General features: G+C 39.3%; 1 protein-coding gene across 1 annotated transcript in view; it reads right to left on the reverse strand.

Moving 5' to 3' along the window:
• The window catches only part of adgrb1a (adhesion G protein-coupled receptor B1a), a 148,843-nt gene that overhangs the window by 128,561 nt on the left and 6,133 nt on the right, over positions 1-14,149 (reverse strand). The window contains exons 2-3 of the mRNA XM_073872345.1: positions 1,323-1,460; positions 928-1,218 (exon numbers count right to left, since the gene is read on the reverse strand). The gene's annotated coding sequence lies outside the window, so the exon portion shown is untranslated. The remainder of the gene's footprint in view (positions 1-927; positions 1,219-1,322; positions 1,461-14,149) is intronic.

Raw genomic sequence — 14,149 nt, forward strand, 5'->3', positions numbered from 1 at the left:
GGATTTTCTAGTTAGGAATGTTTGTAGTTTAGCCTGTGTTATATGATCTTACAAACAGTGACACATGCTTATCTAGCCTAGGCTGAATCATGATGTCACGGTCTTAGACTGAACCCAGGCCGAGCAGACTCCATGCGGAGCAGGAAGCAGAAATCATCCCAGCTGACATACAGTACATTCCACCCCGTCCCTCTACCAACCCCCCCGCCCAGTTAGTCACACACCGTCACGCCAACACTGCCTCTGGCACACAGGAGCTGGAGCGGCACCAAATGATTAAATACGCTTATTTTCACACAAACACACGCACACACACTCGCATACATATCATCCCACTCTCAGATACACACACACACGTAGACAGGAATAGCTTACTGTTGCATTGAATTCAGTGTAGCATTATCATTAGCTACACAATAGAGGGAGTGATGTATCAATTATATGGATTTAACATAAATGGATTTTGTGTTTGGCACAATAGTCCAACTCGATGACCAAGTTTTATACATACAGCCTTCTAATGCAGATGCACCTGGTTTTCCTCAAATAATTCACTTTAATTAAGATACCATGTCAGAAAAACCTTTTCTTGTAGCCTGAAATCTTTCGTTGCCTAATACAGAATAATTATGCTGAAATCCCTCTCTCTCCTTATTATGCTTTAAAAGCACTGGCAGGTTAAGCATCGGTCCCTCTGATGGGAGAACATAAGATCTGTAATTATTCACTGTGCATATGGATAGATTACTTTTCTGATCATACTAATGTTTGTACCAAAAGGCACGCACCTGCAGTCAGGCGAACAATAGAAAATAGCAGGTCTCTTCCTCTCTAAAATTACAGCAAATTAATGTTTTTTTTTTTTTTAAACGGGGGGTTTTGCACTTCATTCAACTGACCGCTTAACTAAGGGATAGTGTCACGTACCCGTATTCTCTCAGCATCAAGCGTTCCACACACAGACAGGTCTATCCCCATTCCCGCTAGGTTTTGCAGTTCATGACGGAATGACAGAAATGGAAGTTTCATGCAGGTGGGAACCCACATAGCCACGCTTTGACACTTGTCTGGAGGCTAAATATAACCGCTTGTTAGCCGAGCATAGATATATCGATCCTCCGGGCCCCCGGCACCTGTCAGGGTCCCCTTCTTGTTTTTTTTAAAGAGTGACAAGCAAGCTGTTGCCGGGTCACTCTTGTTCACCGTTTTGCCCAGCCCCTGCAGAGACAGGAATATAGATATTGTAATGTCAGTCATCTGATCATATGCTGAACATCTCAAGAACATTAAGTGTGACAGAGGTGACAAGGGATCAGCATTACTGTATGGAGATGACAGGCATCTGTGAAGCTGTGTCATCAGTCAGCGTGGTGGTGTTGGGAATGATGGCTGCTGCGTGTACAAGGCGTTTGAGAGTGACACGCAGGTCAGCATGTATGGCGGGTGGTAGCTGTATAGATCTGAAAATGTAAAGCAGCAGCTGCTCATAATTTTAAGCAGTTAACTGGCACAGCCTTTTTTGAGTGGGGGGTTGGTGAAAAGGTGATATACACCTTTAAATTACGTAATATAAATCTGGACTTTTTTTTGTCTAGAAGCCTAATTTTGGTTTTAATTTTGGTAATTTTTGGTTTTAAAGAAGACAGTTCAACGTTTTTTAGGGAAGTGTCTGGAGGTGAAAACATATTTTTTTTTAAAGCAGTTTACATTTATTTGTAATAAATAAAAATGCAATATAGTATAATTTTTAATACATAAAATTGTCAAAAAACTGAGGTTTGTGCTGGTTTGCTTTGAGGTTTGCTGCATACTTGTGTCACAAACGAATAAATTACAGTTACTGCATTATTATTACTGCTAAAAGGTTTTGAAATATGAAGATTCTTAGACCTTTCCAACAATATATAGTTTGTCGTGATAGATAAACATTTACATTGAAAATATTGAAATAAACGTAGGTTTCCCACTCACGGGACAGCGCCAATTAACGGGTTAAATAAATTGATTGCATCCACCTACTTTAAAAAAATGGATTAAATTCAATTAATCATTTTTTTCAGTGTGTATGCTTACCATCATTTATCAAAACATCTCATTATTATTTTTTCACAATACTTCCATAGTATTTGTTTTCCTACTATGGAAGTCAATGGTTATGACAGCTGTGTGCTAACCATCATTTATCATAATATCTTCTTTTGTGTGGAAGAGGTGGCAAGCGCGGGTGATTTACATGTTAAGTCAATGCAAGGACACGAATAGGCATCCTGTGGCGCAGTACACGCGAATGGCATGGTGCGGATGGTGTGTTCCTCGCGAATTGAGCGTTGCTGCGGGAAACGCGTTGAGTTGAAAAATCTGAACTTTGGCGGATATTCTCCCTGCGTTAACCAATCAGGAGCTTGCTCTAGTAGTGACGTGATTACAGAGAGCGAGCGGAGTCGCAGAAGCCCCTCCCATGATGCAAATGTCCGTGTGAATGTCTCTAATAACTAGAATTTCACACGCGAATGAACTCAAAATGTTCAAGCGTCCAACTACGCGCGAAAAGCTGCTCTACCGCGGCTGGTGTGACCACACAATTATACAGTACTGTTAATTCTGTCCCCGTCCCCTAACCCAACTCCTAAACCTAATCATCATGAAAAACTTCTTCATGTTTACATTTTCAAATAAATATAATCTAGTATGATTTATAAACAGTTTCTCCCAACAAGTGTAGACTGTAGACCGCCTATTCTCCCCCTATTTATTTAATGCATGATGTAACGAGCACAGTGTTTTTATCGGTCCTGACTTCTAGCGTAAGCCTGCAGCGTTCAGTGCGGTCTTTTGGCTATTATAGATAAAACTCAAGCGGCTGCTCTCTGCCTCATTTTTGTTTAATTTTTTGAGCGTGAGAAAGTTGCACAAGCTTATTTCATCAATTGCTCTAAAATATCTAAGCATTTACATATACATGTACAAAACTATGTGCACTATGCTTACTAACAACACAAGCAGCTGTAGTCTCACATAATATTAGTCAATTTAAACCCGTTGTTTCTCCCGCTCTTGTTTTAACGACTTGCCCATACACCATCTCCTTGAAGTAATCAGGACAAAGTGGATAAAAGTGAACAAAAGGGTCAATGACGTGACATTAATTATTTTGTGTCTGTATGGTTCAATTAAATGTAAAAGAGTTAAAATTTCAAAATAATTTGTAGATTACTTGCATACATTCTCTTTTTTGAGGACCAAGTCTAAAATTTCTGGTTTTATTTAATTTTGAAAGAATATTTGGGGGATATTTGCAAAAATATCAATGTGGTGTAACCGGTCTGTGTCAATTGGTGTAACTAGTATTGTTTTAAATGAAAATATTAATATATTTGTAAAAAGTGGAATAAAATATAATCATCTAGTTTAGTGTAATATGTATTTACATACATTTTTACTTAATTTGTCAAAGATTATTTAAAAAAAGAGCTGTTTTTAGCATATGTCAGGACAAATATTACAAAAACGCATTAAAATTTACATGTATAAATAACTAATAAAATTATATTTTAATTTTTTTTAATTAAATTATGCTTACATGCCATCAAGGTGGAAAAATATTTAATATTTCTCATTCTTTGGCGCAATTGGCGGTTACACCATTTAACATTTTCAGGTCCATTCAGTCTTAACTTTCATAAAAATTGTGCAAATGTCATTTTTTATGGCATAAAATTAACATAAATACATGTGCATTGTGCATGCTTTTAATTTTTTTTTTTTGAAGATTTTTGAATTTCTCATCTTGCCAAACTGTTTTTGTCAATGACCCTTCAACCTAAGGTGTAAACGGACATCTGCCTCTCATATCCACTTGAGATCCGATCAACCAAAACGCATCTTAATACCAGGTGTAAATGTGCTCCTTGTCATGTGAATGTGGGTCAAAACCATTTTCTGTTTAATGATGGCATTCCCTGAGAACAAGAGCATAAGAAAAAGTCGCCTCTAAACCATCCCCGTCCCTCTGAAGGTCCCCTTCAGATCAAAGAAGCAAATCGTTATGTAAAACACAGGAATACCAGCAAGACGGATGAGCTTTGAATGGGGAAGTGAAGTGGGAAATGGATTTTTAAGTTGCCCTGGAAAGCATTTGCAAGTGGCATTTAAAACAGAGGGGCGACTAAGGAAGAGGTCGTTCGGGCAGTAAAGAACCTCTCCGCCAAACTGCTGGATGTCCATTACGATCACATTCATTACACGAGCTTAAGCACCAACACGAGCCCCGGCTTGTTGATTCCTGACTAAAAGAGTAATTGTAGGTCTGTGTTTAATGTCAAGTGTCGAGCTTTTATTGAAAGTAATAAATAAGCTTGATAATTGAACACATACTGATAGGACTACAAAGTTTGTGACTAAATCACAATTCTAGTTGGCTTATAAGGAATTAAACCTCGACCTTGAAATGAGCTGGTGTAAGAATTAAGTGATTTGTCATTGAAGAATATGCCGTAGAAGCTAGTGAGATCAAAAACGTCACTCACAGGTCATACGAATATCAAAACATTCATTAAAAGATAAACTGAAAAACAAGAAATAAGGACATAACTGTATTTTTATGTGCTCAAGGACAAACATAAAACAACACCTTTCCACTTTAATACTGATACGAAGTTATGCTTATCCATTCCTTTTTTAGAAATCAAAAAAAAGTGCATGATAATTTTATCACTTTCTACGGAGGAGGAATATTACATGGTGTAAAATGCTGGATGTCACTGTCTGCATCAGGCATGGTTGCACACGATTTTGCGACCAATAATATGATGACTAAGTCACATATGATGTCTCAAAAAGATGGCCAAACATGATAATTTTGCTAAAGCGTGAGGAACAAGTGAACAAGAGTCAAAATAGTCTACAGGACATTCATGACGTTTAAGCGGACTTCCAACATTATTCCGAGCGCGCAGTCTAGGACTATTATGTCAAACTTTAAATTCATCCAGAGGTAATTTAACTTTGTATTGTCGCTTGAAAAACTCACGCTGAGCGAGGACTGAATGTAGTCGATGCTGAAAAGCTGAAAATTACAACAAGAGTTTGTTCCCAGCCGGCTTCCCCAATGAATAAAGGCTTTTGGATTACACCAATGCTCCTGCTGTTCACATTTGCAATCCTGAATCTGTCAACACTTTCACTGAGATTTGGAAAAGTTTGTGGCTGTGATTTTGAGTGGCTGTAACTCTGAAAATATATGCTAGAATACGTACTGTATAAAAACATGCACCCTTGAACAAGAAAATGCTAACAATGCTTACTTCAATAAATTGTGTTAGTGGGAAAACTGGCCTTGGTGGAAAAAGCAAAATACGTTAAATGTGACTTCTCATAGTCTGTCATTAGATGCTGAATAGTGTTTTTTTCATAGTAGTCTGGTCTGCTGAGGTGAGGTGAAGTTTGGGAAAATGTGCCCTGTAAGAGGTTTTCAATACATCTATGTCTTGGTGAGAAATGATAATGCGGCGGGTGGCATGCGAATTGAGCAGTTTCAGTGCGGCACCAAATAGAATGAAAGGAAATAAACGCATCTCACTCCTTTAATATCAGCCCTCTATCCAACAGTACGGGATTCTTGGAGCTTTCATTTTCATTCGCTTAAAGGAAGTTGGAGGCTAAAAACAAGATTATTAAATCCTAACCATGACAAAGTTTGCTGTTTAAAAGTGCAGATAAAACCAAACAAAGAAACAATGCATTCACACACACACACAAGGCTCCTCCAGAATCCGAAAATGTTTTTACCACCACCCCGAACTGCCTCCTGTCACCTCATTCATCTCCCTGCGAAAATTCTCTCTTAGCCTTCGCTGGACCTAATCCATTATCTTTCACCCACAGAAACAATATCCCAGAATGCCGCGCGGCAGACTCGATTCTCTCCGCTGGACATGAGTGGAGGACGGGAACCTGGGAATTAACCTTTCAGTCGCTTCTTTACAGAAGCGCTTAAGTCCACAATTCATGTAAATCACCATACTACTGTTGGCACCTCACACAATAGACCCATTGCCCATTTCATTTCGGTCCTTTTAATTAATGTCATCTAATTCCTTCCTTAATTGTGTCAGCATTCTCTGAAGGAAATCGCAATGTGTAATAGCAGCCAGTGGGAACGTCTGACCTGACCGCTTATTGAAACTTTAAACCCATAAGGAGACATTGTCCATATAAAGCTAACATTACATGCTGCCGGGGATGATGGGATCACAAAATCATCTCTATTAAGTATCATAACTATGTTTAAGATGTTTTGCCATAAGAACTAAAGCTCACGGAGTCTTACGTGTAAAACTCATTAAGATTAGTCCTTATCTTTGTTTTTTATCTAATTGTGCAGTTAGTGTAGGGCCATGATTAAAGTATGACCACATAAGTCCAGTTCTGGCATCTTTACACTGGCTACCAGTTAAATATCGCAAACAATTTAAAATATTACTAATCACCTACAAAGCCTTAAATGGCCTAGCACCCTTGTATATTAAAGAATGGTAGATCCTTCTCTTACTTAGCCCCTAAGCTCTGGAATGATTTACCAAATAATGTCAGAGTATCAGACACAGTCAATCAATTTAAATCTGAACTTAAGACATTCTTCTTTAACAAAGCATTCACATAAAATGTCCAGTAAATGTACCTATCCCGCAATAGTTCGTTTGTCTAGAACAAAGCACTCACATAACTCATGTGGGTAATATACTTATGCCGCAATAGTTAGCCTGTCTGGAACCGAGCTGACTTAAGCACGATTTATAGTCGTGCGTAAGTTCTACGCCGTAGCTATCCGTAGCCTGTGCGTAGCCCTGCGTAGCCTGACGTGCACCTCGCAAAAATTTTAACAGCGCATCAGTTCTACGCGAACCGCAAGCACTGTGATTGGTCCACCAGAACCCCTCCCGTCAGGTAAAAAACTGCGTCATAGGTATTTCCGTTTGCGACGGTGAAAACAAAGATGAGCCAAGTTGAGGAGACATTTAACTCAAACTGCAACAAAAGTCACTGTTTATTTACTTCCATCATTGCTGGTCTTCTCAAATAATACACAACAAGTTGCTGTTTCTTATTTGTTTGTGGGTTAACTTGCAAAGCTTCTTCTTCTCTGACGGTCGCGCTGCTACTGTGGTTACACGCGTGGATACTGCCTACCAGCGGTTTGCGCGTGTGTTTGCACGTTGACGCGGAGGACGACGCAAAAGTATAAATGAAAACCGAAGCGGAACCTACGCCGTCGCGGCTACGCCGTAGGACCTACGCACGACTATAACGAGCCCTTTAAACAACAATACTGTATGAGACTTGCATTACATGTGAAAGGCCCCATGCTAATAGGATTCTGTATCTCTCTCCGTCTCGTCCTCGACCCCAAAGACAATGAGACAAACAGACCCAGTTCCTGCATCTGTGAAGGTCTTCACACCACTGATCTACTGACCGTCTTTCAATGAGTTGCCCAGCCGATGCCTGACCAGTGACTACCGGCGGAACCAGTTTAATTCGCTTACCCGTTCACATACCCCGATAGTATTTATATATCTCCCAGGGGTTTTCCCTTTGGACTAGCCAGGAGGGATTTTCTCCTAGGGGGGTTTTTATCCCCTGGAGAGTCCACCACCTTTGGTTTAACTTACTACTGTACTGTATATGTTACATTATTACTACGCTCGCTTTTTTATGCTTTTCCTACATCTATTAATGTAAAGCTGCTTTGAAACAATTAACTATTGTGAAAAGCGCTATATAAATAAAATTTAATTGAATTTGTGTTTTATTCAAACTTTTTACTTTACAAGCATTAATAACATTTCAGGGATATGGGATAAATTGGTGCCAGTTTGACTGTTATACACTCAAAAAAAAAAAAAAAGATTCATTGGATTAACTCAATAAAATTGTGGGCAGGATTTCCATCCAATATGAATGTGTACCCCTAACTCATAAAAAACTGCTTTACACAATAAAAATATATTGAGTTAGTCCAACTCAATTTAAAGTAAATGGCAATACTCAATTAATTGCCTCAACTCAATTTAGTGTAGTCCGAATAACTCGATTTAGAGTAGATTGAATAACTCAATGTAGTGTAGTCTGAATAACTCAATTCTATTATTTTATATAAAACGTTTTTATATCATACCAATTAGCATAAGCACATGTTAGCATGCTAATAATAATAACATATGATACTTTGGATGAGCATGTGAGAAGAGATTGATCTCCAAACAGGCATTAACACCGTTAGTGCTCATTGAGAGAAATATGTCACATCCACAACATAACCACAAGCGCCACTCTTCTGCACGATGGTAACAAAACAATTTGAAAAAATATAACACAAACGCTTCTAAATCAATAAGATAAATTGACATTAAACACTATTAAGTCTTTCTCTTTACCTAAAAATGCATAAAAATAACACTTAATTAAAAAAATTACTCTCCAAAAGCAGTTGCATGCAAAACATGCTGGGAAATTCTTTCTCCAGAACCCAAACTAATTGTGTTAACACAATTAAAAAGAAATCAATAAATTATAGTACATATTCATTTTGTGTTAGACTAATTTAAATATATATACTTATTGCTCTTAATGAGATATTTTAAATTAATTGAACACAATTTTAATGTGTCATTTCTAAGAAGGGTTTGAATCATTTTTTGAGTGTACGTATTCTGCAGTATGTTGAGACACAACCACAATTAATTGTTTCTGTTTGTTTGTCGGTTTAGATTTTTCAATAAAGCTCTGGCATCGCATTTGTTTTTCTTTGACTTTATGATATGAACACAGTCCAAAAAACAATCACTAGGGGAACAGTAAGGCCATATTTTGGTTGCATATGAGCTACGCTGCTGTCCCAGAAAGAAAATCCTTTACACCACTGTAGCTTGCAAGTCATGTGACCTTCATCTGGCTTTTAAAAGGAATTAAAAATTTTAATTGCCTGACAAATGTTGCATGGCTGAATCGTTAGCATCTCAACATTTACTGGATTTCTTGCAAGCTCAAGTCAGGGTGTAGACTTTTTCCTCCTTGTTTATTTCTGTCTAGTGCACCTGCCTGCACCCATTTAGTTATGGGTGTTAAATGTTTCATAAGCAAGTAAGCACCCATTTAGCAGATGCAACACACATAACAGGGACAATTCCCATGAAGCGGCGTAGGGTTAGGTACCCTACCAAAGGTACAATGATGATACTGTAGCTCGTACAGTAAATCACTCCTTGTAGGATTAAAACGTACTGCTTAGTTACAAGCACAGATCTTTTACTTAAATACTAAACTATAACAAAAACAAAAAAATGAATCAAATAAGGCACATGATGCAATGGGATGCATGCAAGAAACAAATAAAACATTTTAAATGCATAAAATTAATTCTCATTAAGGCTCTTATTTGTACCTATGCAAGCATGAGTGATTTCAACATTCAAGACATCCCACCTGACCCAGGTCAGCTGTCAGCGGTGAGTGATAATCTGTTCTGGTTTGTTTCTCTCATTTATCAGAGCAAACTACGCACCATTACATTTCATTACCTGCGCTTAATTATGTGTTATAATCAGGGCCAGATATCTGTTGCTACCTCATTGGTAATAAAATGAATCCAGCTGTACTTTTCAATCCCACCCTCCCATTCCACCTTTAAATCAAGTCTGTTACAAATTGGTTAGGTGCAAGCTGTTGTTTTTTGGGCCAGCAGTAGTGGTGCTGGTCCTGTGCTTGTGAAATGAAATATCATCTCTAAATTCCCCTTATGGCAGGAGTGAGAATATATTAAACCAGATCTAAGCAAGTTTGTTTGCATTTATGTTCTGAGAGAGAATTTGCCAGTTGTGTGTGCTTGTTTTACGCTACTGTATATCGACCAGCCAGGCTTGAATCCTGAAACACGCACAATGTGCAGTAGTGGGCCAAGTTCGGCATGATAACGCCAAAGGATTTGCTAGGCATGCTAGCTTGCACTTTTCGTCATAATGCAGTCCCCTTTATTTTTGGAAAATTTGTCTTCTGATACCCAATGATTTTGTCAAACCACAATGGCAAGGGGATGTGTTGATCAAAAATACAACCTACCTGTATAGTTTGAGAGGGGTTTAGTTAAAGGATAATTCCGGTATTTAACACTTTGAGTCTCATTTCTGGTTTGTTTTGGATGAACTACAGTGATGGACACAGAAATGTTGACAATGGGTCGTGTCTTGAGTTTTTGACTCGTTTAGAAGTGTCTCTTGACTGCTTCAGAATGGAAGTCAATGGCCATGCACAAACATGTCATTAAAACAACACTTAACGTTCATTTTCAAAACTGTACTACTCACCGAGTGGTTCGTGCTGTTCGTTGGTGATCAAAAACAAGTTGTGTAGCGAAATACAGTTTCTGTCGTGTTTTATTTGGCATTTTGTAAAATTCCATTGACTTCAATTGGAAGACTCATTGCTCGCTGATATATCACTCCGCCGCCGGGAAACAGAAAAGGGTCTGTTTACATTTGGTTGTAGTTTTTTCGCTTGGTTTCTCTCAGAATAAATTTTTCCCATATTTGTAGGGCTGAACCAGAATATTTGAATATTCGTTCCGTGGGTTGACATTCGATTTTCAGTTTTGAGATTCGAATATATATATAAATGTTTTTCAGCGTTAATGCAGAGCTTTTGCCAAGCAGGAAGTGCGCTTCACGCTCCCGCTCTATAGGTGGCGCAGAGAGACCAACATCCATAGCCAACAGCCACCAAACTTCACCAGTGCAAGAGATCGCCTCAAACGGAAAACGCGCTTCCTGCTTTGGCATTCACGCTTATAATGTTGTAAATAACGTTCAGTTTCTTGCAAAAACTGATTGATTTGCTTCACAAGACGTCAATATGTCACACGGAGTTATGGGGGATTGCTGTTGTATTGGATATATATGCTTTAGCTCTTAAAGTGTGCGGATCTGTTGACTTGCATGACGGAGCACTGGGGTTTCTGCAAAATATCTTCTGTATTGTTCTGCTGATGAAAAAAAACATATTGGATGGTGTAAGTGTTACAAATAAACTTGATTTTGAAAGTATGCTACCGTTTTATTACAGTTTGTTGGACTACGTTCATTCATGCTTCAGACTCAAATATAGAGCGGAAGTATATACGCGGTTGTGAGGTATCTGAAAAAATAGTTCCACTATAGCAAATAACACGGATTGAAATCATACATTGCGCCAATATATTTGTTTTTAATCATCAATGAACACCACGAACCACTCGGTGAGTAGTACAGTTTTGAAAATGAACGTTAAGTGTTGTTTTAATGACATGTTTGTGCATGGCCATTGACTTCCATTCTGAAGCAGTCAAGAGACGCTTCTAAATCAGTCGAAAAGTCAAGACACGACCCATTGTCAAAATGTCTGTGTCCATCACTGTAGTTCATCCAAAACAAACCAGAAATCAGACTCAAAGTGTTAAATACCGGAATTATCCTTTAATATAGTTTGAACTGGCTTATAGTTAACAATGTTTTTTTTTTTTTTGCAGTGTTCAATGTTATCTAACATATTGTCATGCCATATTTATGTAAAATTAGATCAGGCTCCACGGCTGTTTACCATAGAGATCAAAAGATAGCATGTGTAGTGTCATGACGCTTTGGGAAATTAAAATATATATATAATTGTTTTTGTTGTTTCAGTAGTGCAGCGTCATTTGTTTACCTTTGTTACTATAGTGATATGACACCGGCGCATGTCTGAATCAGGAAGTAGATCGCTGCGCGGTTGTCAGTAGCAGCGGGGAGCAAGCTCGCTCAGTCATCCGTTTTCAGGCGATCGCTTTTTCCTCTTTCTCTTTGCTAAAGCAACGTCTGTGAGTATTACTTATGTAATATTATTATAACGCGTATTTTCATCCTTTGTGAGATTATTGAGTTGGCTGAGTTAGCTTTATGTCTATTACTGCCTATTGTATAATGGCTCAATTACGTTTCTCATATCACGCTGTGTAAATAATCCGCGCTGTTTTTCGTGTGATTTGTATTTGAATTCAGTATTAATATACTCATTTTATCTCATTTGTATTGTATTACAGTTTTACAATATTCCCAGTAAATTTTATGGAAATGAATCATCTGTGTCCTGGAGTTTCTTGGGAGTGTTTAAGCTGAATGGAGTGTAGTCCACGACAGTAAAAAGACGGCAACGCAGCTAATGAGGATCACGAGGATCGCCATCTTACGGAGCAATTCAATAACAAGAGATAAGTGGCTAACTCGAAAAACGCCCTGTCAGAAATAGTTTTCTTTTCCTGTTATTGACAACGCTGTGAGTCACAATGTCACAACGAAGCAACAGTAGAATAGGGAACGAAGATATCCAGTCAGAAACTGTGCGTTCAAAAAATAGTCGTTTCTCTGGTGCATCGTCCAGCTCTAAGATTAGTATGGCTGTTGCCATGGCAAAGGCAAAGGCTGAAGCAGCACAAGCTAGAGCAGCACACACGCAAAAGGAAATTGAACTTAAAGTGGAGCAGGCTCGTGTTCAAGCTAGTCTTGATGCATTAAAAGTTGAGAAAGAAAAGGATGCCGCCATAGCAGAGGCTAATGCCCTCGTCGCCGGTTTACAAGATATGGGTTTTGAAGTATGCAGTAAGGTTAGCAGCCAGGTTCCTCAATCGGTCAAAGACCAACGAGTCGCCGATTATGTGTCGATACAAGCCAGTCTACGCAGCAAAGATTTAACAGTCAGAAGAGGTAGCGATTATGCTTTGCCAACACTGCATCCTCCACAATCACAACCTAATAATGCCATCTTATCGGCACCTCACCCACTTAACGCAAGTCAAAACGAAGCTGCTGCTTCCGCAGACATTATGCTGCATCAAGCTCATCAAACCAGTCGAGCGCCTCCACAGCAAAGCTACAATCAACCGCTTAACTCCTTTCCAGTTCCTCAGTGTGGTGGAAGTCTTTCACAACGGAACCTAAAAGCGGATCCCTCACCTCCTGCGCGCACGCATGCTTACAAGACACATTATGGAGCTAGCTGTGACCATTCTACATCCACTGGAGATCTCATCAAATACTTAGCTCGTAGCAGCCTGGTGACTTCAGGTCTAACCGCATATGATGACCAGCCAATGAACTATTGGGCCTGGAAAACGTCATTCCTGAATGCTATTGCTGATTTAGACCTGTCTGCTGCGGGAGAACTCGACCTCCTCACTAAGTATTTAGGAAAAGATTCAATAGAACAAGTAAAAAGAATTAAAACGGTCAACATCAAGGATCCAGCAATTGGATTGCGCATGGCATGGGAACGCCTTGACGAAACGTATGGCTCACCAGAGGCCGTAGAGCAGGCTTTGTTCAACAAGCTAGAAAACTTTCCGAAGGTTACAACGAAGGATCCTCAAAGACTCAGGGATCTCGCCGACCTGTTGTCAGAGCTACAAGTTGCCAAAGAAGACGGCTACCTTGCAGGCTTGTCATATTTGGATACCTCCAGAGGTATTAAGCCTATTATTGAGAAACTTCCATACAACATGCAAGAAAAGTGGCTTTACCTTGGCACACGATATAAGCAGGAACATTTCGTTAGCTTTCCACCTTTCTCCGTGTTGGTAGACTTCATCGCCACAGAGGCAAGGGCTCGCAGTGACCCAAGTTTTAATTTCTTTACGCAAGGTCCAGTAGAGAGAAAGAGTAAGTGGGAGAAACCTACCAAGTCATTTGTATACGTTCACAAGACACAAGTCTCAGGAACTGCTAAGGACGATTGTAGAGAAAGCACAGAACGTATTGATCCTAACAAACAATGCCCTCTGCATAGAAAACCTCACCCTCTGAAGAAATGCAGAGGCTTCCGTGAGAAAAACATAAATGATCGCAAACAGCTTTTGAAAGAACATTACATCTGCTTTCGCTGTTGCTCTTCCACAGACCATGTAGCAAAGAATTGCAATGCGGAGGTAAAATGTACAGAGTGTGGGAGTACGGCTCATGCGACAGCACTTCACCCCTACCCACCTGCCTGGAAATCTAAGCCGTCCTCTTCGACTTCAGAAGACGGTGGGGAGGAGGAAAAAGCGGAAGTCCGGGAGGTCATGTCAACGTGCACTCAAGTATGTGGTGAG

This window comes from Misgurnus anguillicaudatus, chromosome 10, assembly GCF_027580225.2.
Source record: "Misgurnus anguillicaudatus chromosome 10, ASM2758022v2, whole genome shotgun sequence".
Classification (NCBI taxonomy): Eukaryota; Metazoa; Chordata; class Actinopteri; order Cypriniformes; family Cobitidae; genus Misgurnus; species Misgurnus anguillicaudatus.